Source organism: Aptenodytes patagonicus, unplaced genomic scaffold (assembly GCF_965638725.1).
Source record: "Aptenodytes patagonicus unplaced genomic scaffold, bAptPat1.pri.cur scaffold_64, whole genome shotgun sequence".
In the NCBI taxonomy this organism is placed as follows: domain Eukaryota; kingdom Metazoa; phylum Chordata; class Aves; order Sphenisciformes; family Spheniscidae; genus Aptenodytes; species Aptenodytes patagonicus.
This window is the reverse complement of record NW_027472014.1, coordinates 502,940-527,320: the sequence shown is the minus strand read 5'-3', so window position 1 is coordinate 527,320 and position 24,381 is coordinate 502,940.

Below are 24,381 nucleotides of genomic sequence, written 5' to 3'. Positions count from 1 at the left end.
AGTTAGAGGAGGGAAAAAGGGGATTTCTTTCAGAAGAGAACATGTCTTTTCCCCTGTCCTTCTTCTTCTTTGCCAGTGCTCTGAATGTTGGTGGTTTTATTGTTGGGGTATTTTGGTGCTGTGTCACTGTAGTAATAGCTGTGATGAAGACACTAGAGACCATAGGCCAGGCGGAAGATGCCAGTGGAGATCATCAGGCTGGAGAAGCCAAAGGAAAAAGCAGGGGGCTGGAGTTGCCTGGAGAGAGAGGGCCCAGTTTCCAAACTAGGTCAGCTCGTGTCCTCATCTCCCATGCAGGAGGTGAATCACACACATGGACTGCAAAGCAATGTGAGCCATAGAAAAAGGCTTGCTTAGCTCCGGATTGCCCAGGGACATTTAATTGGAATTCAGGCCTTGCCAGCGGGAAGGAAACATGCCCTGCAAGCCCACGCTGAGGCATGAGACCTTGCCTGGGGCTAAGGGATATGTCAGGGGACGTAGGTGAGACCCCCAGCCCCTGGAGTGGCGGCTGGAGGATGGGTAGGTCAAAGGACCCTGATGGGAGCCCCGCAGGGCCTCGTACAGTGGACCAACGGGCACCTTCCCTTGTCACACAGAGCATCCCACGGGCTGGAAAAGGGATGCTCTGGAGAGTTTCTGGCAAATGTCTGGAGAAGAGCTGCTCCCCCCACCGGCTTCTCCCAGGGGCCGTCTCAGCTCCGGCGCCCTTCCCAAGGACAGCCCCACCAGGTGGGTGCAGTCAGCATTGCAGGGAAGAACAGGCAACAGCCACAACAGTCAGCACTGCGGGAAAGCTGGGACCCCAGAGAGCCTCCCAGGCTCTCCAATCCCAGCCTAGCCCAGTGTGTGTGAGACAGTGGCCAGAAGAGTGGGGTTTTAATCTAGGCTACCTACTAACTAACGATCTATGTGAGAGTACAACCCGATCCGGTGTTACGCATAATATCAGCACTGTGAAGAGATGTGACGTTCAAATGGAAAATGAGACAGTTTGAACATGTTTTAACAGCTTGCAGGAATAAAAAGGGGAAGCACTGTAAATATAAAAAAATACAATAAAATAAATGTCTGAACCTTCTGTGACAAGTTATGTCCTATCAAAGTGCATGTCTGCTCGGTCAGGACGCTGAACCCCCACTGCACCCACATCCAGCCCTGACCAAAAGGGGACAGAGAGAGACACAGAGTGACTTTGCAGAAACAGCATTTGGCTCAGGGGGACGTGCAGGGCAACAGGCACCCCGACAAACCGATAACAAGTGCCCACAGGTCACCGGAAAGAGCAGGTTTGGCTTTCTGCCTGAAACATGTTTCAGGAATTGCTCTGAGGATTTTTTCTTCCACCTTCATCATCTCCACTGCCAACTCTTCACAGTGACAGTCAAGCAAAGTGAATTCAACCTGCAAGGACTAGGAGCAGAGATGAGGCTAATTCCAGAGCAGGAGGGAGATTCCCACTAGAGCTGATGAGGTTGCCCAGGCCAGGAGGTCTAAGCTCACAGCTTAGACAGGTGTACTCTGCACTGGGTAAAAAACTGGCTGGACGGCCGGGCCCAGAGAGTTGTGGTGAATGGAGTTACATCCAGTTGGCGGCCGGTCACGAGTGGTGTTCCCCAGGGCTCAGTTTTGAGGCCGGTCTTGTTCAATATCTTTATCAATGATCTGGATGAGGGGATTGAGTGCACCCTCAGTCAGTTTGCAGATGACACCAAGTTGGGCGGGAGCGTTGATCTGCTCGAGGGTAGGAAGGCTCTGCAGAGGGACCTGGACAGGCTGGATCGATGGGCCGAGGCCAACTGTATGAGGTTCAACAAGGCCAAGTGCCGGGTCCTGCACTTCGGCCACAACAACCCCATGCAGCGCTACAGCCTTGGGGAAGAGTGGCTGGAAAGCTGCCTGGCGAAAAAGGACCTGGAGGTGCTGGTCGACAGCCGGCTGAACATGAGCCGGCAGTGTGCCCAGGCGGCCAAGAAGGCCAATGGCATCCTGGCCTGTATCAGAAAGAGTGTGGCCAGCAGGAGTAGGGAAGTGATCGTGCCCCTGTACTCGGCCCTGGTGAGGCCGCACCTCGAATACTGTGTTCAGTTTTGGGCCCCTGACTACAAGAAGGACATCGAGGTGCTGAAGCGTGTCCAGAGAAGGGCAACGAGGCTGGTGAGGGGTCTGGAGAACAAGTCTTATGAGGAGCGGCTGAGGGAACTGGGACTGTTTAGCCTGGAGAAAAGGAGGCTGAGGGGAGACCTCATCGCTCTCTACAACTACTTGTAGCGAGGGGGATGTCGGTCTCTTCTCCCAAGTAACTAGCGATAGGACGAGAGGAAATGGCCTCAAGTTGCGCCAGGGGATGTTTAGATTGGACGTGAGGAAAAATTTCTTTACTGAAAGAGTGGTTAAACATTGGAACAGGCTGCCCAGGGAAGTGGTGGAGTCCCCATCCCTGGAAGTATTTAAAAGATGAGTAGATGAGGCACTTAGGGACATGGTTTAGTGGGCATGGTGGTGTTGGGTCGATGGTTGGACTCGATGATCTTAGAGGTCTTTTCCAACCTCAATGATTCTATGATTCTATGATTCTATGACTGTCGCAGTGTATGGCGCTGGCTGACGCCAAGGACTTGGGCCAGCTGGCGTGAGCAAGGCTGGGAAGTGGGGTGCTGGTGCCGGTGCCAGGACAGCGCTGCTCGGCCAGACCCTGCCTCCTCCCAGCGCCACTCTTTCCTCTGTCACTCTGCGGGCATAGCCGGTCATAGGCAATGCAAGCCCCAAGCCTCAGCCACTGTCCGAGGCCACCATCCTCCTTTAGCCATGAGCAAGATCTCAAACTCCTTTTCGTCTATAGGAGAAGGGTTTTTAATAGAAATGGATGCACATGGCACAGTCTATTCCGGAATAGCCACAGTTGCTAAAATCTTTCCGTGTCCTGGATGGATGGTTTTCAGGACCAGCTCCTGGGTCCACTTCCACCGGGGCTAGCGATAGCTGTATTTCAGGTAGGTAATTCAGATTTCATCCTTTGTCCCCTGACCATCCCCACAGGCCCAGCAGCACAGAAAGTCACAGTGGGCTGCATTTGGGCAACTTGCTCCACGGGGCTCGTGGCGAATGTTGTGTCTGCATCCCTGCTCTTGTGTTCTCCCTGTAGGGTCCTGGTCAACAAAACAAGCTGTTTGCCCTGGAAATGACCATCGTGGCTAAAGATGGACTCCTCTTGGTGGATGCCAGCCAAGCTGTGGGAATGTCTCTGGCACACATGCTGTTCCAGCTTTCAATCCCCAAGATGCCGGAATTAAGGCAGGTCCAACTGGAAGAAAATTGGCCGTTTTTACTGAAAGAGGGGAGGAAGCACCAGCACTGAGGAGCCGTTCATATCCTGCCAAGAGCCACATGGAAATGAAATGTGTGGTGAGCTTAGGCAGGACTACTCATGGAGCTACTCCATGGCAGGTGCTACTCCATGGAGCAGCACACTTGGGTATTAAGGCTTTATCAGAGTTGGGTGTTAAGGCTTTATCCCACTTGGGTGTTAAGGCTTTATCCTTGGCATCCACGGCTGGATGAGCGCCAGAAAGCAAGGAGGGAGATCCTTCGAGGCGCCAGGGGAGGGGAGTGAGGGGAGACTCCCCAGCAACAAGATTTTTCACTCTCTTTATTAAAAAAGAAAAAAAAAACAAACAAACAGTAAATTTCCTTCCAAAGACCCAAGCACAGCACATCTTCCAAAAGTTGATGGCATCGCTGGTCTTTGCCTCTCCGTTGCAACAGTCGAGATACCATAAAAACCTGTTCCTCTGCACGCTTCAGTACAGCCAAAAGCATTAGCAAATCTGCCAGTCCTTTTTGGTAGCCTGATGTATTGCAGCACTGGGGATTGGATTTTTTTTTCCCCCCCTCCCCAAAAGTGAAACCGTATGGGGGATCTCTTATCTCACTGATTTTTCTATCATAAATGAAACTTTTAAAAAAGTTAAAATTGTGTAATTTACAAACTGACTTGCGTTGTTTAAACTGTAACTGCCAAATAGCTGTAGCATACAATGTATTAGGTGCACTTAAGCAGTTCGGTATTTGTTCTGAATGTTTAAAAAGAGGCAACTGAATGTTATGGGGTTTTTCCCAATGTTTTGAGAGAGTGCTCTGAAGGACCTTATTTCTGCCTTGCTTTCGACAGCACGTTTCCCTGGCAGTGCAGTAGCATCTCTCTTGGGCAGTGCAGCTGGCCAGATGTCCCTCCTAATTATGTAACCCACAAAAAAAAACCCTAGTCAAACTGTAACTGTATTTTGGAGATAGAGAATGTAATGGTATCAACTCACAGCTATGCAAGTTAAATCAATGCAAAAGGAAAATCAAATACTTGTATACCAGAAGTATTTTTATTGGAGGTATATAAACATACGCACAACTTTTTAGCATGATGTGAATTACTGAGATTTGTTGGGTTTTTTTTTTCATTTTCCTCTTTAAAGTTTTACACTTCACTTTCAGCTTTATTGACCAAGCAAGCAAGATGTGCAGCAGCAGCATCAAGGGCTGTAGCTGTTGCGGTGGATCTGTAAGCGTAGATTCTGATGACGGCACAACCTTGTCCTGCAGCCTCGCAGGGTTATCTCCCTGCAGCAGTGCTGTGAGGAAGTGTTGTGGTTTAACCCGGCAGGCAGCTAAACAGCGCACAGCCGTTCACTCACTCCCCCCCGCCTCCCAGTGGGATGGGGGAGAGAATCGCGGAGAGGAAAGAAAAGTAAAATTTGTGGGTTGAGATAACGACAGTTTAACAGGACAGAAAAGGAAGGGAAAATACTACTACTACTACTACTACTAATACTACTACTACTACTACTAATGATAAAAGAATATAGAAAATAAGTGATGCACAATGCAGTTGCTCACCACCCGCTGACCGATGCCCAGCCAGCTCCCGAGCAGCGGTCACCCCTCCCCTGGCTAACTCCCCCCAGTTTATGTACTGAGCATGACGTCATATGGTATGGAACGTCCCTTTGGCTGGTTTGGGTCAGCTGTCCTGGCTGTGCCCCCTCCCAGCCTCTCACTGGCAGGGCATGAGAAGCTGAAAAGTCCTTCACTAGTGCAAGCACTACTTAGCAACTACTACAACATCGATAAACACATCGATAACATCGGTGTGTTCTCAAGATTATTCTCATCCTAAATCCAAAAGACAGCACCGTACCGGCTACTAGGAAGGAAATTAACTCTATCCCAGCTGAAACCGGGACAGGAAGGGATGAGACATTTTCCAATACCAGCGGGAGTGTTTACTTTTATGCTAAGAATGAGTTCAAAATTGTATCAATTAGTCTTAATACTGATTTTAAGTGTTCAAATCACTCTAGCTTTTAAAGGAGGTGGTGTATTTCGAGCTGACTTGTTTACCTAGAATCCTCCTTTAGCTCAACGACTGTCCTATCCCTTATTCTGACTGACTTCCTCTACTTTCTTCTGTGCTATTTTTTTAATACGCTGAAATATAATTTGGGGGTTTTGTTTACTAGATGTCTTGTTGTAAGCGTCTCGTGGTGCTCAAGAGAGACCCCCCAGCCCAGGTTTGCCTGCCGGTCGTGAAGCGTACTGACGGTAAGGGGCCAGCCCTGTGTCTGGAGGCTCCTGGCTCTGTCTCCAGTGGGTGCCCCACAGGTGCGGTGGCGAGGGCTGTCTGGTGGGGAGAGTCCGGGGCCGACAGGGACCAGGGACGTTTGTGGCCCTGGGGAGCCCGTCCCAGCCGGGGAACGGAGCGGGAGCATCGCGGAGCAGAGCCCGGGCAAGAGACGTGGCACCATCCCCTGGCACACTGCCCCTCCATGGGGCAGCCATCAGCCCCACAGGGGCAGGGGCTGGGGGGGCTGCAACCATTTGGGGGGCTGCCCCCCCTTTATTTTTCTAGCAGAGCTTCCCTTTTTTGGGGGGGGGGGGCGGCGTGTACATATGCAAATGGCAAATTTTAAGTACCGAGCTGCCGGTCAGGGCCGTTTCCCTCATTTTGTTGCTTTTTTTTGGGGTGAATAAAAAGGGGTGGGAAGGGGCTGGGGGGGTGATGACATCATTTGAGGCACCCCAAAGTCACTAGGGGGGCGATGATGCAGCAGAGGAGCAGGTGAGTGGGGGATGGGGGGGGCCCAAAACAGGGGAGTCACAGCCCCAAAATGCCTGAAAATTCGGGGGGGGGGGGGGGGGTGGTGCTGGTGTAGGTTTTAAAAAATATTAAAAACTGTAAGTATGGATGTGAGGCAGTGAAATAGAGAAAAATCTCTCATTTGTATATATATTGAAAAATAATACTCATTGATATATATAAAAAGATTTCAAAATAAAACCCTATATCTACTATATCATATAAAGGATTTTAGAATATCAATGTATTCTAAATAGAGATATATAGGCTTTTAAAATACAAAAATAACTCATGTATCTATAAATCAAAAAATAAAGGACTTGAAAATGCAAAAAAGATTATATAGGAAGGAATTTAAAATAGAAAAAAGTCTGAATAGATAGAGCTAGCTACACTTACTATGTGTTACATAGTAAGTCTTAAGTAGGTATTATATGTAATCTAAATAGAGATTGTATGTAAGTGTAAATATATTTAAGTCTAAATAGATATAATTGTAAGTAGATATCTAAGTCTAAAAAGATACTAAAAATAGGTAAGTCTAAACAGATAGCTAGTCTAAAGAAATGGCCTATATAATAAGTGTAAATAGGTATATAAGTGTAAATAGATATATTCTATAGAAGTGTAAATAGACATAGTCTAAATAGATATAATATGTAACTAAATAGATGAAAGTGTATCTATAATGTATAAGTCTAAACAGATATTATATGTAGGTGTAAATAGATAATATAAATAAAACAGATTCCTTAAATATACATGTGTGTAAATAGATGCATAAGTGTAAATGTCTATGCTATATAAGGTTTTCAAAATGCAAAGAAACCCTATTTTTAGAAAGGACTGAAAAACTTAACCCCCCCTGTAAAGTCTATTGAAGATGTAAAAGCGCTTTCAAAAGCTGCCCCTTCCCCCTTCTCTTTTTCCCCCTTTTCCCATCCCGATTTGGTGTCGATTCCCCAAAACGGGGACTCTCCCCTGTGGGGCTGTAGACGCAGAGCGGGAGCTGCCGCCACAGCACAAAAATACCACAAAATGCAACGTGGGAAAAAAACCCCAATTTTTTTGGAAAATAACCAATTTGGGGCTCCCGGGAAAGCCAAATTGACCTGGATTTGTGTAGCTGGAAAGCAGGAAAAAACCCAACCCCCTCCCATTTTCATGCACAAAACGAAAAGCAAAAATCACCAATTTTTATGTTGTGGAAAAGCGCCAAAAAAACCCAGAACTGAGTATTTTGGAAAAGCAAAACCCCAAATTCTTATATTATGGAAAAGCAAAAAAACCCTCAAAAAACCAGTGACCAGAAGTCGGTACTGCAGCTCGGAAGCCACGCACGCGCAGTGGCGTCCCTGTGATCCACGCTGCCGTCTGCCGGTAACGGCGATGCGATGCTGTGGTGCCTGCAGGGTGGTGCCACCACGCTCGTTGCTGCCTCCCGGTAAGGCAGTGCTGCTGCCGCCCTACGTGCGCGGTGTCGGCGCGCGCTCGGCAAAGCGCGGAACTGCGGCGCCGGTGCCACCCCCGGGCACGCGCCGCCCGGCGGGTGCTCGCTGCTGCTGCCGCCTGGTGGCCGCAGCGCGGTTCTGCAGCGCCGGCACCGCACAGGTGGGCAGCCGCCGCCTTGGCTGGTGCCGCAGCATGGTGGTGTGCCGGGCACGATTCCCGGTGGTGGGTGAGGGCCGGGACCACTGGTGAGGCGAGTGAGCCCCTTTAGCTGGTGTGGGGGGTGTCTCCTGCCCGCTAGCCACCCGGGGGTGGCGGGACGGGAAGCTTCAAACCTCCCTCTGCGGCAGGCTCCTGGTCCGCTGGAGGTGAGCCGGGTCAGGGCAGCCCCAGGGAGTTACCCGAGAGCTGACAGAAGGGAAGAGGGGAAGGCCACCCTCCCTGGCTCAGACACCAGGCACCTCCCCAACTTTCCAGGGCTCCCCCTGAGCCTCTCCTGGCCCCGCTCGCGTCGGGCAGCTGCCCTCAGCTCCAGCACCTCCCCTGAAGCCCGTCCCATAGCCCCAGGTCTCCCCTAGGACCTGTTGTGAAGGTGGCAAGCTGGCCCTCGAACGTGCTTGATTCTCCCTTAACGTGGGTGCCGTTAGCAGCAGTGCAGGGAAAGAGCAGCATCTCCAGAAGCCTCTGTGGAAGGAGGGGATTCGGCCAGGGGCGAGCTATGGTAGTAACGGTGGCTGCTTCTTCTTTCCCTCTCCCAGAAGCCACGCTGAGGACGCGGTTCTCCGTTCCTCCCCTGGGGATGCCATTGACTGCACCCACCTCAGGCTTGCGTGGGTTGTCTCTGCCCAGCCTCACTCTCCTCGCAGCATGGGGGTGAAAAGGAACAGGCGGAGCACTTGCTGGCTGTGGACAGGAGCTGCCGTGGCTGAAGCTGGAGAGGGCAGAGAAAGGTAAAGAAGATGAAATTGAAGGCCACCTGTCCGGCAGCTGCCTCCAGCTGCAGGCAAGAGGGAGCCTGCCTCTCCGGGTGAGGAAGGATCCCTCTTCGTAGTCCGCAGCAGGCCAGGCCACCAACGTGCACCGTAGGTCTGTATGCATAACCCAAAGCGCAGTACGGCCATGTAGTGCACGAGCAAGCAAGGCTACGTGTCTAGGAAGCCTCATCTCGTAAGAGCTGTGAGACACCTACGTATTCTCTTAGGTGGAGGACAGCCAAGCGACTGGGGTTACAGAAGAGGAAGGGAGGAGAGAAGGAGAAAGAAGCATCTGACCTGTCAAATTCTCCTGGCAGCGCTGAGAGCGAGAGCTGCAGTGAGAGCTGCAGTGAGTCCGGGGCCCTCAGGGCCCTGTTGCCCCTCTTGTGCATCCCAGGCCCTCCCTGCCCCTCTCCTGGCTCTCTCTCTTTCCCATGCTGCTGTGATATTTTTTTTTTTTTTGCTTCTCTGTACCTCTCCTGTCTATTCTTCTGTCCTGCTCCCTCTTCCTCTCTCCCTTTATCTCTCTTGTTCTACTGCTCCCTTTTCTTCTCTGCACTTTTGTCCTGCTCCCTCTCCCTTCTTTTTTTCACCCTCCGTCTCTGTCCTGCAGCCCATCACTGGTTTTTGCCTTTTCCATCTCTTTGTCCTGATCTGTATCTGTCTCTTTTTCCTCCACAATTTTTCTGGCCTCTTCCCTGGTGTTCTTCTCCTCTCTGCGCCTGGACGTGCTGCTCCGTGTCCCTGCCTTCCTCTCTCTCTCTCCCTCTCCTTCCTGCACAGCAGGGTTCGTATGCGTAACCAACATTGCAGTACAGCCATGTAGCATGTGTGCATGTGAGGCTATGTATCTGGGAAGCCTCATATTATAAGAGCTGTACGACACCAACCTGTTCTCTTTGGTGGATGACAGTCAAGCGACCACAGCTACAGAGGAGGAAGGGAGGGGGGGGAGAGAGAGAGGCAAAGACGCGTCCGAACTGCCAAATTCTCCCAGCAGCTCTGAGAGCGGGAGCTGTGGTGAGTCCTGGACACTCGGGGCCGTGTCGTCTCTGTTCTGCATCCTGGTCCCTCCCTGCCCCCCCCTTCTCTTTCACTGCTGTCATTTTTTGTCGCTTCCCTGCACCTCTCCCCTTCTCGTTCTCCAAGTCCCCCTCTTTCTCTGTCATTCTACCTCTCTGTTTCCTTTTTCTCTCTGTGCTTCTGTCCTGTTCCCTGTCCCTCTTTTTTTCATCCTCTGTCCTGCAGCCCATCACTATTTTTGTCTTTCTCCATCTATCTGTCTGCCTTCCTATCCCAATTTAATTTTTCCCCGTCTGCCCTTTAGCCCTTCACAATTCCCATCCCCCCTCCCAACTCTGTCTGGCTCCACGTCCCTATTTTTTAATTCCTCTCTGCCCTGTAGTCTAGATATACTTTTTCTTTCTTAGATTCTCTCGTTCTAGGTCCCTGTCCCCCCTAGGCTGTTTGGGTGCATGCGCCTCCCCCTGGCGCATTTGGGAGTGCATGCACCCCCCCAGGCCTGTTATATTCACGCTCCCCACCCCCGGGCGTGTTTGGGTGCGCAATCCCCCTCCCAGTACTGTTTGGGAGTGCACAACCCCCCCGCATAGCAGTTTGTGTGAGCATGCCCCCCCCGCAGGCCTGTTTGGATTCCTGCGCCCCCCTCCAGGGCCTTTTCCAATGAGCGTGCCCCACCCCCAGGACTGTTTGCGTGCACGCGCACCCCTCTGGGCCTGTTTGAGTGTGTGCACCCCCCTCCTGGGCTTGTTTGGGTGTGCGCCCGCCCCCGGGCCTGTTTTGGTGCATGAGCCTCACCCCTGGAACTGTTTGGGTGTGCAGGGCCCCCCTCCGGGGTTGTTTGGGTGTGCGTGTCTCCCCCAGGCCTGTTTGGACTCACGTGCCCCCATTGCCTGGCCTCTGGGTGCACGCGCCACCCCTCAAAGACTGTTTGGGTGTGCCCGCCTCTCCTGGGCCCATTTGGGTGCGCAATCCCACCCTCCCAGGCCTGTTTGTGTGCGCGTGCCCCCCTCCCAGGCCTGTTTGTGTGCGCGTCCCCCTGTCCCTCCCCGGTAGCTGTAAGGGTGTGCATGCCCCTCTCGAGGGCCTATTTCGATGTGTGCACCTCACCTCCGTGCCTATTTGTGTGCACGCGCCCCTCTTCGGGCATTTTTCTGTGCACGCGCCCCTGCCCTGGGTCTCTTTGTTGGACTCGATGATCTTAGAGATCTTTTCCAACCTTAATGATTCTATGATTCTTTGGGTGTGTGCCCCCCCGCAGGCCTGCTTGGGTGAGCGTGCCCCCCTCCCGGGTCTGTTTGGGTGCACGTGCCCCTCTCCCGGGCCTGTTTAGTGCGCCGCCTCCATCCTGGGCCTGTTTGTGTATGCGCGCCCCACTCTTGAGCCTGTTTGTGTGTGTGCGCTCTCTTCCCGGGCCTGTTTGACTGCATGAGCCCCCCTCCTGTTTCTGTTTGTGTGCACACGCCCCCCTCCCAAGCATTTTCCGTGCCTGTTTGACTGCGTACGCCTCACTCCCGGGCCTCTATGGGTGCGAGCTCCCTTCTCCCGGGACTGTTTGACGGCGTGAGCCCCTCTCCCGCGCCTGTTTGTATGTGTGCGCCCTCCTCCCGGGCCTCTTTGTGTGCGCGCGCCCCCACCAGGGAGTCATTATCTGTGTGCGCCCCCCTCCCAGGACTGTTTGTGCTGCATGCCCCGCTCCAGGGTTTCTTTGTGTGCGCACGCCCCCCTGCTGGGTCTGTTTAAGTTCACGCGCCACCCTCAGGGGCCTGTTTGTTTGTTCATGCCCCGCTCCTGGGCCTGTTTGAGTGTGCGAGCCCCCCTCCGGGGCCTGTTTGTGTGCATGATCCCCCGTCACAGGCCTGTTTGTGTGTGCGTGCCTCAATCCTGGGCCTGTTTGTGTACGCGCGCCCTCCTCCCGGGCCATTTTCACTGCGTAGGCACCCCTCTCGGGCCTGTTCGTGGGTGCACGCCCCCCTCCTGGGATTGTCTGTGTGCTCGTGCCTCCCTCCGGGGCCTGTTTGTGTGCACGTGCCCCCCTCACAGGCCTGTTTCTGTACACGCAACCCCCTCCCGGACCTGTTTGTGTGCTCGCGCCCCCCTCACGGGCTTGTTTGTGTATGCGTGCCCCACTCCCGGGCCCGTTTGTGTGAGTGCTACCACCTCCCGGACCTGTTTGTGTACGCGCCCCCGCCCCGTACTAGGCCTATTTGTCTGCACGCACACCCCCCCGGCCCTATTAGTGTGCTCGTGCCTCCCTCTGGTCCCTCTTTGGCTGCACGCTCCCCCCTCCCAGGCCTGTTTGTATGCGCGCGCCCTTCTCCTGGGCCTGCTTGACTGCATGAGCCCCCCCCCGGGCCTCTTTGTTTTCACACGCCGCACTGCCGGCCCTGTTTGTTTGCGCGTGCTCCCCTCCCGGGCCTGTTTCTGTGCGCACTTCCTCCTCCCAGGCCTGTTTGACTGCATGAGCCCCGGGCCTTTTTCAGTGCATGAGCCACTCTCCCGGGCTTTTGTGTGCGCATGCCCCTCTCCTGGGCCTGTTTGTCTGCACACACACCCTTCCTGGGCCTGTTTGCGTGCTCCCGCCTCCCTCCCGGGCCTGTTTGACTGCATGAGCCTCCCTCCGGGGCCTGTTTGTCTGCACACACCCCACTTCCAGGCCTCTTTCTTTTTGTGCGCCGCCCTCCCGGGCCTGTTTGTGTGCGCGCGCCCTCCTCCCAGGCCTGTTTTTCTGCGAGAGCCCCTCTCCTGGGCCTATTTGGCTGCATGCACCACCTTCCTGGGCTTTTTGTGTGTGCGAGTCCCGGTCCCCGGCCTGTTTGACTGTGCGAGCCACCACCCCGGGCCTGTTTTCGTGCGCACGCCCCCCTCCCACACCTGTTTGTGTTCACACGCCCCACTCCCAGGTCTGTTTGGTTGTGCATGCCCCCGTCTGGGCCTGTATATGTGTGTGTGCCCCCCCCCGGAACGTGCCTGTTTGTGTGCATGTGGCGCCGGAGTGGGCAGAGGCCAAGGGGCCTGAGGAGAAATGGGTGAGAGGCAGGCCGGGGGCAGCCAGGGCAAGGGGTGCTGCAGGAGGAGGAGCAGGTATCTGCCAGTGCGGATGGGCCTGGGGGGAGGGACCTGGAGACCTCATCACCCACGGGCCCTGCCATGGCCCAGTTCAGCAGCCCTGGGCCCGAGCGCTCAGCCCCAGGGACAACCCCACAGCCAGGGTCAGAGCGGTTCCTGCTGCTGCCCCGAGGGTGGCCAGCCCCAGCCCTGGCAGCTGGAGGTCAGCGTTTTGTGTCCGCAGGCCAGGGGAAGGTAGAGTGGCCTCCTCTCTGACAGGTGGCTCCAGGCTTTGGAGCAGGCATGCTCTGGTGGGGACAGACCGGGTGCCTTTGCTGTCCCCAGGCCTTCATGTGCGTCTCGTGCTCATGGACAACCCCATCTCTGTTGACAGTCTTTCATAAATGGGGATTTCCAGACATGGAAGTTGTTTCTCCCTCCTGGTGGGAGCACGCTCCGGGGCTTTGTTGTCAGAGAAGCAAGTGGGGAGTGCTCCTGGTTGGATGCAGCTCCCTTGGCAGATGCTTGTGCCCCTCTCTCGGCCCCAAGGTCTGATACGTGCCTTTCCCCCCACCCAATCTGTGCTGCTGGCTTTTGGGAAATGGGGGTACCGAGGGTGGACGGTTTTACCACAGCCGGGAAGTTCCGGTCAGCCTGTCAGGGACTTTTTTTCTTCCTGGTTCTTGCAGTAACAAGGTGGGTTTTTTTAAAAAAAGTATTTTTTCTAAGGAAACTTCACCAAGGAAAGCGTAGCCTTTACCTCTGATTGCTCCTTGTGTGGATTGTATCTGTCCTCAGCCAGGTGCACAGCAGCTTTCAGATGAGTGGGACTATTCCAGGGTGAAGTGAACAGTCAGGATCCCAAGCCTGTTTAAGGCAATCAGGTGAAAATGTGCAGTTAGAGCTGTCTGCGTTGCTTACACTTTGGATTGCAGGGCTCCCCTCTAGTTGTCTCTAATACTCGCTTCTACCAGTCGGTTCCATCAGGTTTAAATTTCTGTAAATTGATGTTACGCTTTGCAACTGTTTCTACTTGATTCTTCACAGATTTGAAAATTCCCTGTTCGGAACAGGGACCCTGTTCGGGTCTCTCTACTTTCTTCTCCCCCATGTCCCGCAGAACCGTATTTGACGCAGGGGCTGCAGAGTCTGTGTTTCCTCCTCATGGTGAGGAAAAAGGGACATGAAAAAGAAAGCGATGGTGATTCTGAAAAGACCCCTTTCTTTGTGCTCATTTTCACGTTCCGTTGCCTGTTGTGGGTTCTTAAATGATGGGAGTTACTCTGAGTGTTAGCAATCCCTGTTTGCATCCCTGTGCTCAGGAGGTGCATCAGCAACTCTGTTTGGGCATTGCTTATGTCAGACAGGTAACCGCAGCCCTTTCTGAAAAATAGCTCCTGGGTGAGTTAGTTCCTAGGCCATAGCAGAAGGGTTTCTGTTTGCATCTGCAGGAACTCGGGAGCAAACCCTGCTGACAGAAAGCCTCAGAAGAAAGGGAAGACTAGAGAGAGAAGAACAGATCAGTCGAGTTACGCTGCTTTACCCCCGGCGGTGTCACCCCTCCTGGCACGGTGACTCTGGGTAAGGGTGCTCTCAGGGTCTTTTCTAACCTTTTCCAGTGCTCACCACCAGAGAGCTGTCAGCCCTGGGGGAAAGCCAGCGTCCCCCTTTGTGCACCCCAGGACCTTGTCACGCTGCATAACCTCCTGCGCAAAAAGAAATGGCCGATGGTCGACTTCTTCAAGGAGGCTGGTGTGGGCAGGAGGAAGATCCCGGGAGCAGACTTCACTCAAGTCATCATAATGCGTGGGGCTGACTGCCTCACCCTAGGCAACCTCCTGGATGGACCTTCGTCTACATCCTCGTTTGCCTGGCCCTCAAGTTCCAGGGCCCCATATCTGTTGCGTAAAGGCAACCGGGAAGGTGAGGGAGGCCGGGCGGGGGTTCGCCTGTCAGGGACCTGTTTCCATTCCCCCCCGTCGCTTAGATCCCCTCTTTCTACCTGGTGGCAAGAAGGCAGGGGATCCTCTGCTTCTCGTGGAGCCTCCATCTGCTGCCTCTGCCTCAGGGATGGTAGGGTGCGGCTCCACCAATCTGTCTCCCTCTCACACTCCCGGACACTCCTTAACCTTTCCACCTCCTCCTTCAGCTCTGCCACCAGGCCGAGCAGATCATCCACCTGGTCACACCACACACAGGTGGTGTCTCTGCTGCCCTCCGGTACAGCTGCCAGGCTCAAGCACTCCCTGCAGCCAGAGACTGGACAGCTGTACGCTTGCGTGAGGGCTCCGTCTGGGTCGCCACATTCCTTCTGGCGACAGCTTTCGGCCGAGTGGAAACCATAGCTGGTCCTCTTCTGGGAGGGCGACGACTACTAATTGAGTTGGCCTCTAGAGCCAGGAGGGGGGCTGCGCCCTGCCTGCTCGCCTTCCCTGCATGCCCTGCCTGCGCGAACTGCCGCGCAAACTGCCGTGCCATGCCCTTCTGCCGCGCCACGTCCTGTTTGCCCGCCCTGTTTGCCGCGCTCCGGGTCGCTCGCGCTCCCTGGGGGCTGCTCTTGTAAGTGGGGGGGTTTGGCCGCTGTCCCTCTTGTCCCCGCCCACGCTGAGTCAGAGCTGCCGCTCGTCAGGAGCTCCCTCCTCCGGCTCGGGGTTGGGGGGGGCTGGGGTACCCTCTCACTCCCTGCACTTTTGCTGTTCGCGGGTTTTGCCGCGGTTTTGCCGCTTCAGGAAGGGTCCCGCGGCGCGATCCTCCGCTCCGGAGCCCTTTGCCTTAGTGGCTTCGCTGAAATGGCGGGTACACTGGGTTTTAAACTGCCGCCGTCCCTCTTGTCCCCGCCCACGCTGAGTCAGAGCTGCCACTCGTCAGGAGCTCCCTCCTCCGGCTTGGGGGGGGGGGGGGGCGGGGGCTGGGGGACCCTCTCACTCCCTGCGCTTTTGCTGTTCGCAGGTTTTGCCGTAAGTGGTTTTCGGGACACACACCGTTCCCGCCCCAGTGCCTGGTGGCTGAGACCCCCACCCGCTCCAGTAGCTGCACTGAGACCCCCCATTCACCAGGCGCACTGGGACCCACTCCAGTGGCTGGCACCACAAGCCAGGGGTGCGTACACCCCCTGGTTCGCTCCAATAGCTGGCAGCCACTCCACCCACGCCAGCCCCCCAGTAGCTGGCACATAGTCCTTTCAGTTCACATACACCCAGGATAGAGAGTGAGATGACACAGAGAGGTAGTTAAGAAAATATTTAATAAGAAGATAGCAGAAGACAGGACAGACATCATCTGTGTCCCGCTACCAATCACTTGTCTCTGGAGACTCTGGTGTCATCAGGTCGTCACCTGAAACTTCTTCAACAAGATTAGAGGGGACGAATCCTCTTGTGCCGTCGGTCAGCTCTCCCACATACCAACCGTCTTCATCCACGTCTCCAAAGATGTAAACGTATTGCCCAGCAATGAGAGGAAGCTCTAGTTCAGGCTGCTCATTGGGACCGTCGAAAGGATCATAGCTGTATCGAGCTATGAATGCTCGAAGCTCTGCCGGTTGCTGTCTCATAGCCTCCAGGAGGATGGGCTCCTTGTCTGCTCCCAGCATAGCCTGGTGTGGCCTGGAAATGATACGGTTGGATCTTTCTCTTTCCAGCCGTTCAAGTTCCTGAAAGAGCTGCTGGCGTCGTTCAGTTAGCTTCCGAAACCCATCATTCAGTTCAGTCACCTGGGCTCGAAACAGTTGCAGGGTTTCTTCGTGTTCCCTGCGTACTTCTGTCCGAGCCCCCTGCAAACACTCAACTCCCTCATCTTTCCTCTGGAGCGCTAACTTTGTCTCCTCATGTTCCTTCTCCGGCTGTTGACTCGTGCCTTTTCTCTCATGGCTTTCGTTTTGCGCTCTGCCTCTTCCAGCTGGGTTTGAAGACAGGCGTTTGTTCGGATGGCAGAATCTTGCTCCTCTGCCACATGCCTTAGTCGCCCTTTCTGTCAAACCCATCTGTCCACGGAGGCGAGCGTTTTCCTCAGCCAGTCGGGTGTTTTCGTTTGTCATCTCCGTAAGCTGCGCCTGTAACTCCTCACAAGTTCGGCAGTGGGCGCTCACACAATAGGAGCCCTCTTGATGTGCAGCCACTTGGGCCTGAAGCTCCTCAGCTGCCCTCTGTGAGAAGTCATCCTGCTCGTCCTGTGCCAGCAAAGCTCCGGCAGGCTCCCCCATTTCTCCAGCCTTCTGCTGAGGAAGCGATGTCATACGCAGTTCCTCAGTGGAGCTTTGGGTGGGCAGTGGCACTCGAGTGTTGCTCAGGCAATCGACGGTCTGCAGTTGCCTGGCTCTTTCTTGCAGCTGCTTGCTAATGAGACCCAGCTTAGCAGTCTTCTGCTTGAGCCTCTCCCACACTTCAGGAGAGCTTGCCTTCCTCAGAAGACAGTTCTCCTCTTGAAGGACACTGCATTGCCTCTCGAGGTCCTTCAGGGCACTCTGGAGGTGGGCGTTCTGCTCCAGCAGCCTGCTGTGACTGCTACCAGGCAGCCAGTCCTCCTGCTGCCCTAGAGTCTGAACACCCACCTCTGCCACAGACCGCCTGCTGCTGGTCCTTTCCTGCGGCAGGGAGTCCAAGCAGTGCGGCGCCAAGGCTTGCCCCACAGCCTCGAGCAAAACCTCCACGCTGTTCCCTTCCTCCTGGAGATGAGCTTTTAAGCTCTCGCAGGTTTTTGGCTGCCCTTCTCCATTGTGGGAGGAAGATGCCATGAGGCTCTCTGAAGAGCAGGGCCCGATGGTCCCGGTGCCCTGGAGGGTCTGCAGGCGGTGCCAGGCCGTAGCCTTGGCCCTGGCTTCCTTGCAGGAAGCAGGCTGCTCACCCTCCAACTGCTCCAAGATGTACTTTAGGAAGAGTCTCCTCTGCAGCAGCACTTTGTCTTGGAGGACAAGGATGCGAGCAGCCTGCTCGCCACTGGTCTCCCAGCGCAGCTTGCTGAGGACGTCCTGGAGCTTACCGCGGGCCTCGCTGCTGCTCCAGGCTCCTCTCACCAGCTCCTTGGCCAGCTGCTGCTGCAGGTCCCGTGCCTGACAGACGGTGTCGTCGCGCTGCCGCTGCAGCACCCCCTGCACCTCGCACAGCTCAGCCTCCTTTGAGCGCAGCAGCTGGCGGATCTCCACTGCCCGCTGCCGCTGGTTCAGCTCCCACAGCCGCTGGAGCTCCCGTGCCTGCTGCTGCTCCCATTTGGAGTGTAGCCGTTCAGCCAGGAGCCGCCGCTCCCGCTCTGCTGCCTCCTTCAACTCCCGAGTTTCAGCAGCGAAGCGGCGGCACAGCTCTTGGGAGCGGAGTCGCTCAGCCTCCAGCTCAGCCCGCAGCCTCTCCAGCTGCCGCTTGTGCTCGTTCTTCTGCACCAGGCCCCGGCAGGGCGAGGGGCGGCTGCACGCCACGGGCACCTGTCCCACACCGTCCTGGCTCATGGCTGCAAGGATGGCAACCAAACGCCGCCACCAACAGCCACCGACGTTGCGCGTCACTCCCTCTCAGCAGCTGCTGCCTCCCTTGACCATGCAGAGGCGGAGACAGCATCTGCAATCAGCCGGGGTGAGCGAGTATGGCCTTATACACGTGTCCTGGCCCTGGCCACACAAAGGAGGGGTGGGGCCTCATGGCCTTAGAAGGTATGTCCTGGCCCTGGCCACACAAAGGAGGGGTGGGACTTCATGGCCTTAGAAGGTATGTCCTGGCCTGGGGGGCCCCACGACCACAGCTGCAGGAGGTGCCGGGCGGTGCCAGCCCCGTCGCCGCATGGCCCCGCATGGCCCTGTGTCACAAAGGGTGTCCCAGGGCCGTGCGGTCATAAGGGGCATCCCTGGGCAGCTCCTGCCGTGCTCTCTCCCGGAGCTGGCGGCTGTGCTGGCAAGAGCGAGCGTGGGCTGAGCTCGACGGTGGGGTCACTGCTAAAGATGCTAACCTGGAGGATGTGGGCACCCTAGATTGTCAGAGTTGCTTCGCAGCTCGTTTCCATAGTGCCCTACTGCTGTGGTAAATCATATGGTCGCTGGTGAAGCATGAGGAGGGAGAAAAAACCCCAAACAACCCCTTGCAAGCCGAATGAGGTGGCCTCATATGAACACGATCCGAAACTTGTGTGGGATTGTATTAAAAGCTGGAATTTTATGGAGGAGAAAATCATCCCCCAGCACGGCCCAGCCCCAAGGCCCTCCTGGGCACCAGGGCCATCAGGAGACGCAGAGCTCCTGCTCCTCTGGCAGAAACGGCCCCAGGCCCTGGCGGCACGACAGGAAAGACCGCCTGAAAGCCCCAGGGCTGGGCAGCAAACAACACGCAAGGCTGTGGCAGATGCTCAGCTCCAGGTGCCAGAGGGGGAAGACTTGGTGCTGCTCGGCAGCAAACGCAGCCGGCTCCTGCAGCAGAACACCCGCCTGCAGCGTGTTCTAGAAGACCTGGAGAGGCAACAGAGCGCCCCTGGGAGGGAGAGCTGCCTCCTGACAAAGGCAGGCTCTCCAGAAGCGTGCAAGGAGGCAGAGAGGCTGCAGCAGAAAAATGCTGAACTAGCTGCCCTCGCCTCGCGGCTGGACGAAACATCCAGGCAACGGCAGGAGACCCATCGATCGCCTGATCAATACTCATCTTGATTAAATCTTTTCTTAACGATCTCTCTGCGTAATCTCACTCTCTATCCCGCGTGTATGTGAACTGAAACGACTATGTGCCAGCTACTGGGGACACATCTCCTGCTCCGTGTGGTGCTTTCGGCTGTAAAGAAAATCAAAACAACGCTGGGGGGACACTGGGGACGGGGACGAGGGGGGACAGGGGTGGGGCCAGGGCCCCACTGGGGACAAGGCAACTGTGGGGACAACAGCGGGGAGAGGATAGGGACAGGACACCAGCAGGGACAGGGATGGGGACAGGGATGGCCACAGGGCACCTGCCTGGGTGACACTGGGGACAGGGACGGGGACAGGGCACCTGTGGGGACAGTCACAGGGACAGGGATGGGGACAAGGCACCTGCGGGGACAGTGGTGGGGACAGGACACCTGCGGGATGGTACCTACAGGGATGATGCTGGGGTCAGGGATAGGGTCAGGGACGGGGACAGGACACCTGTGGGGACAGTGACAGGACAGTGACGGGGACAGGGACAGGCAGGGCGTGGCCTGTCACCTGTGGGACCTCCACACGGTCCAGCCGGTCCCCAGTCCCCCGCTGCCCGTAGCGGTTCCTCCCTTGCATGGAGACTCGCCCCTGGTCATCCGCTGTCCCCAGGTGGTTGTACCCCACGGAGCAGGCCACCAGCTTGAGGACAGGGTGACAGTGAGGTGACATCGCTGGGGACACCTCCCCCGGGGTGGTGGGGCCCCGCCTAAGGCCCCCCCCTTACCTTGATGGGCAGCAGCAGGGGGATGGGCACAGGGTGTGTGGAGGAATGGCTGATTCAGCAAGGCCACGATCTGGTATCGCTGAGCAACCCATGTATCAAAAAGTCACTAAGACATGCTGACACAGCAGGATGACCACCGGGACTTCCCCGGACAGAACAAAGAACAATGGGGCCGGGTAAACAACTGTAACGAAACTGTACCTAGAAGGAGGTGAAGTCAGCGGCTAACATGTCCTGCTGCCAACCGCCAATCGAGTAGAAGCAATAAGCGCGTGGACAGTAACTTTAACCCAATCATAGCTTATAATTGAGCGCGTGTACAGCTGTAATTAACCAACCATAGGTTGTTATGAAGCGCGTGCCTATAGTAGATAACTATATAAACCCTGCTATATGCATGGATAAAGGAGGATGACCATACTCATATTGGGATCCGTCATTACTCCGGAATCGCAACTCCCGCTCCGTCGTCGACACTGAACAAGGAGAAATTCCGACAAGGGTGGGCAGGGCACCCCAAGGTTCACACCTGCAGGAAGACATCCCCCATCTCTGCGGGAGATCGCGGGTCACATGAGGGGGTGGGTTTTGGGGGTGAATTTAGGGGATTTGGGGGGGGACATACCGTGAGGAAGGCGACGGCGCCGTAGCCAGTGACCATGGTGCGGATGGGCTGGCGGAGGCCAATGGGGTGTGGGGCCAAGTGGGCCACGCCCAGCCACAGGTTGTACACCTGCCCCCCCCTTGTTAAAAGATGGGGGGTCAGGGGGCTGAATTTGGGGTGTCCCCTCCCCCCCCCAGTTTCCTCCTCACCCCAAGGTGTCCCCCCCCATCCCCTCAGTGTGTCCCCCAACCCGTGAGCAGCAGAAGGGTCCACGTCGTCTCCGTCCCGGTGACGACCACCTACCGGAAGCGGATGGAGGGGGGAAGCTGATGCGGAAGACGGGCTGGGTGTCGGCGGGGTTGTACACCTCCAGGGTGTCACACTGCTCCTGCCCCCTCAGCGTGTAGACGGGGGCGGGCTCCCCACGGGCATCCGCTGTCACCTGTGGGGAGGAGGGGATGGTCACCCCGCGTGGCAGTGGCATGGGGGAAAGGGTCGGCGTACATCCTTGACGCCGCAGGAGAGGGCCTGGCAGTGGCAGGCGCGGCGGCTGGAGTCACGGAGGAAGAAGGTGGTCCCGCCATAATCCAGGAGGAAGAGGTGCTGCTGGGCAGGCACCAGCTTGTGATAGTCATGGGAGGGGGGAGACAGGACGGAGGCCATCAGCGCCCGCTGCCGGCAGCGGCCCAGGCTCTGGAGGTACAGCCCCTTGGTGTCTGGAGGGGGGAAAGCAGGGACATTGACACCAGCTGGGGGACAAAGTGCCACCCTCTCCCCCCATCGGCAAGGGCAGACTCGCAGTTGAGGATGGCGGCCCTCTTGCAGGGCCAGGCGCTGGCGGGAGCAGGGAGGGAGAGGGGTGCAGCGGTGGTGCCAGGCGGCCTCGCTGCCGCACACCTCGTGGAGGCAGCGGCAGGTCTGGCCCAGTCTCAGCAGGTCGGGCAGCGTCAGGAAGGAGACGATGTGCAGTAGCTGTGGGGAGAGAGGGGGCGAGAGCATCAACCCTGGGACCCCCCCTGCTTTCAGGGGGAGACCCCAGCCCCGCCATCCACCCCTACTCAACTCACCATCTCAGGGGGGAGACGCTGGATGGCAGCCATGTCCTTCCCCTCCTCACCACCCTTCAGGCTGCTGTGGGGTTGGGCTGCGGGGAGGGGATGTGGGTGAGGGGATGGCGGGCAGCCCCACGGGGTGACCCCATGGGGTCACCCCAAAACAGCCCTGAACCCCTCAGTTCTACCCCAGACCCCATCAGCTCCCCCAGACATCCTTATCCTCCTCAGCTACTCCCAGACCCTCTGATGCCCTTAGTTCCCCCCAGACTCCCCACACCCCGCCCCGGTCGGCCCCCTGACACCCCTGACCTCCTCAGTCCCCCCAGGCCGCCTTTGACCCCCTGATTTCCCCCCAGGCCCCCAACACCCTCAGTCCCCCCAGGCAGCCCAGAGCCCCCCCAGACCCCCTCAGTCCCCCCTGGCCTGCCCAGGTCCCAGGTTCCCTCTCCCCTACAGACCCACAGGTCCCCAGCCAGGCCCCAAACTCTCCTCACGGGGACGCATGCAGCAGAGGCCGCCCCACCCCCATAGGACTGTGTGCAGCAGGGGCCATGCTCCCCTCACCCAGGGCCGTGGTGCAGGGGCGGCCGTGTTACACCTCTCGGCCTTCCTGGAGCTGCACAGGGCGGCTGGGCCCCCTCCCCAGCTCCCTTCCTCCCTCCTCCTGTCTGCTATTTTCCACCAAGACAATGAACGGTGGAAGGTAAAACCATGAAGTTTGTTTTAAACAATGTTAGCTGACTCAGAAAGCATTTGTGTATGTAATAAGGCGGTGAGCAACTTTACCTCCTAACTCAGCTTCGTAGCAATGCTTCCTATTTAAGAACTTTGTGCTCCGAAACTCAGGAAGCAGGCTGCTTTGTGAACAAAATAGCAGAGTTGGCTTTTTAAAATCTAAGAGCAAATGGACACCATTAGCTTGCAGTTCTTTCTCTGGATGTACATGGGGAGAGACTCAAGGGGACTTCCGCTCCTTTGGTCATTTCCCATGTAAATCAAGTGAGACAGGGACGCTGGATTTTGAAGGAAGAACTGTCTGTGTCATCTCATCCCTTTTCCTGATAGCTCTTTGGAGAGGTGTTAAAGAAAAGTTAGCCAGGCAGCATAACCAAGAGGAGGAGATTTCAATGTGATCAAGAGAATCCAGCTCCAGAAGAAGACCAAGATGAAGCAGAGCGCGGTGAAGAAGAGTTTCTGGGAAAACACGCCTTAACATGGATCAAAGCGGAGTTGAGTTCGCACAGGACTATTCTACGGAAGACAATGAAAATGTTTTTCAAGAACGACGGACAAAGGGCAATGAAACTAAGTATGAGACAGACCATGAGAGATGTGCTACATCTGCTTTTCTGATCTCTCTCTCTCAAACCAGCACACAGCGTTTCTTCCATAATGATGCTGCCCTTCTAATGATGGGAGAAGGGAGTGCTGCTTGGATGTGTTCCCTGTGAGGGGACGTGACCACAGGCAGATTCTCTCCAGTGAAGGGGCTGGTTGACACAATTTTTGTCACGCCTTTAAGCTGTGACCTGATCTGTAGAGGTGAGACTAACTTTCTGAAGCTGGCTTCCTCAGGCACTTCAGGTTCTTCTGCTGTTCATGCCTGGCTGTGTATGTAGAGAAGCCACGTGGGCTTTGCACGGGGTCAGGGTGTCAACAGCATGTGCTCCTCAGCTAGTGCTCACTGGAGAAACTCAACGGGAGAGCCCATCTCGATGGTTCAGCTGTGAGGAGAGCTGCAGTTCTCATGAGCTGTCAGCTGTGGAGCACATCATGACCACAATGATAACCCCTTTCATTAACATGGGAGCCATTGGCTCCATACTCCTAAGCGGGACCTCCTATTCTCACATTTCTGGCTGGTCTTTTGACAGCTTGTGCTACTCTGAAGCAACCCAAACAGGAGAAGGGGAAGACGGAGAGGCAGATGTGGTTCTCCTTTTCCACTGGCTCACAAAGTTCTCCAGGTCATAGGTGCCCTCTGCTCACTGACTCTCATGGAGCTTCTTGCTGTGTTTTGTTGGGATGAGTCACATGTCCAAGACACCTCAAGTACATCCGCTGCCTTCTGGTGACAGCTTACGCTGCTTAAAAAGACGACAGAGTCCCTCACGGTGGTTTTGGCTTCATGACATCTGATGGTGAAGTTGCTCACGTTGATTGTTACTCAAGTCCAATGGACAGGTTGACAAAGGCCTGAGTAGGGTGGCTGGTTTTTTGGCCAAAGGGAATGATAGGAGCCCTCACATCGTCTGCTTTCTGATCCCAGGGAGGCAGAGTTGGATGACGGGCAGTGTGGGAATGACCCACCAGGAACATCCCTACGGTCCAAACTTTTCCTCTTCAGAGCTTTGGTCTGGAAGAGGTAGTCCCTCACCCCAGGGCATGCTGGGAGAGGGGACCTCCAGCCCAGCCCTGGCACAGCAGAGGTTCCTCCAGGACCCCGAGGTGACAGCCTGGGCTTGGCCCCAGAGCAGGGAGCTGCTGGCCAAGGGTGGTGAGGAGCTTTCTAATGCTCGGGATTTGACGTCCTCCCTCCTGGCAGTAGAGGCCAGGAATGACACTGTCTGCTCGGCACGCTGGGGGTGCTCCCCGTCTGAAGGAAGGACACCACGAGACTGAGCTTGTTGTAGTAGCTTTAATCAAATACATCCATTCTTCCCCAGGAGAGATGCACCTCTGCCTGGTTCAGCAGGGCCAGCAGCACAGCACCCGCAGGGACCACACTGATGAG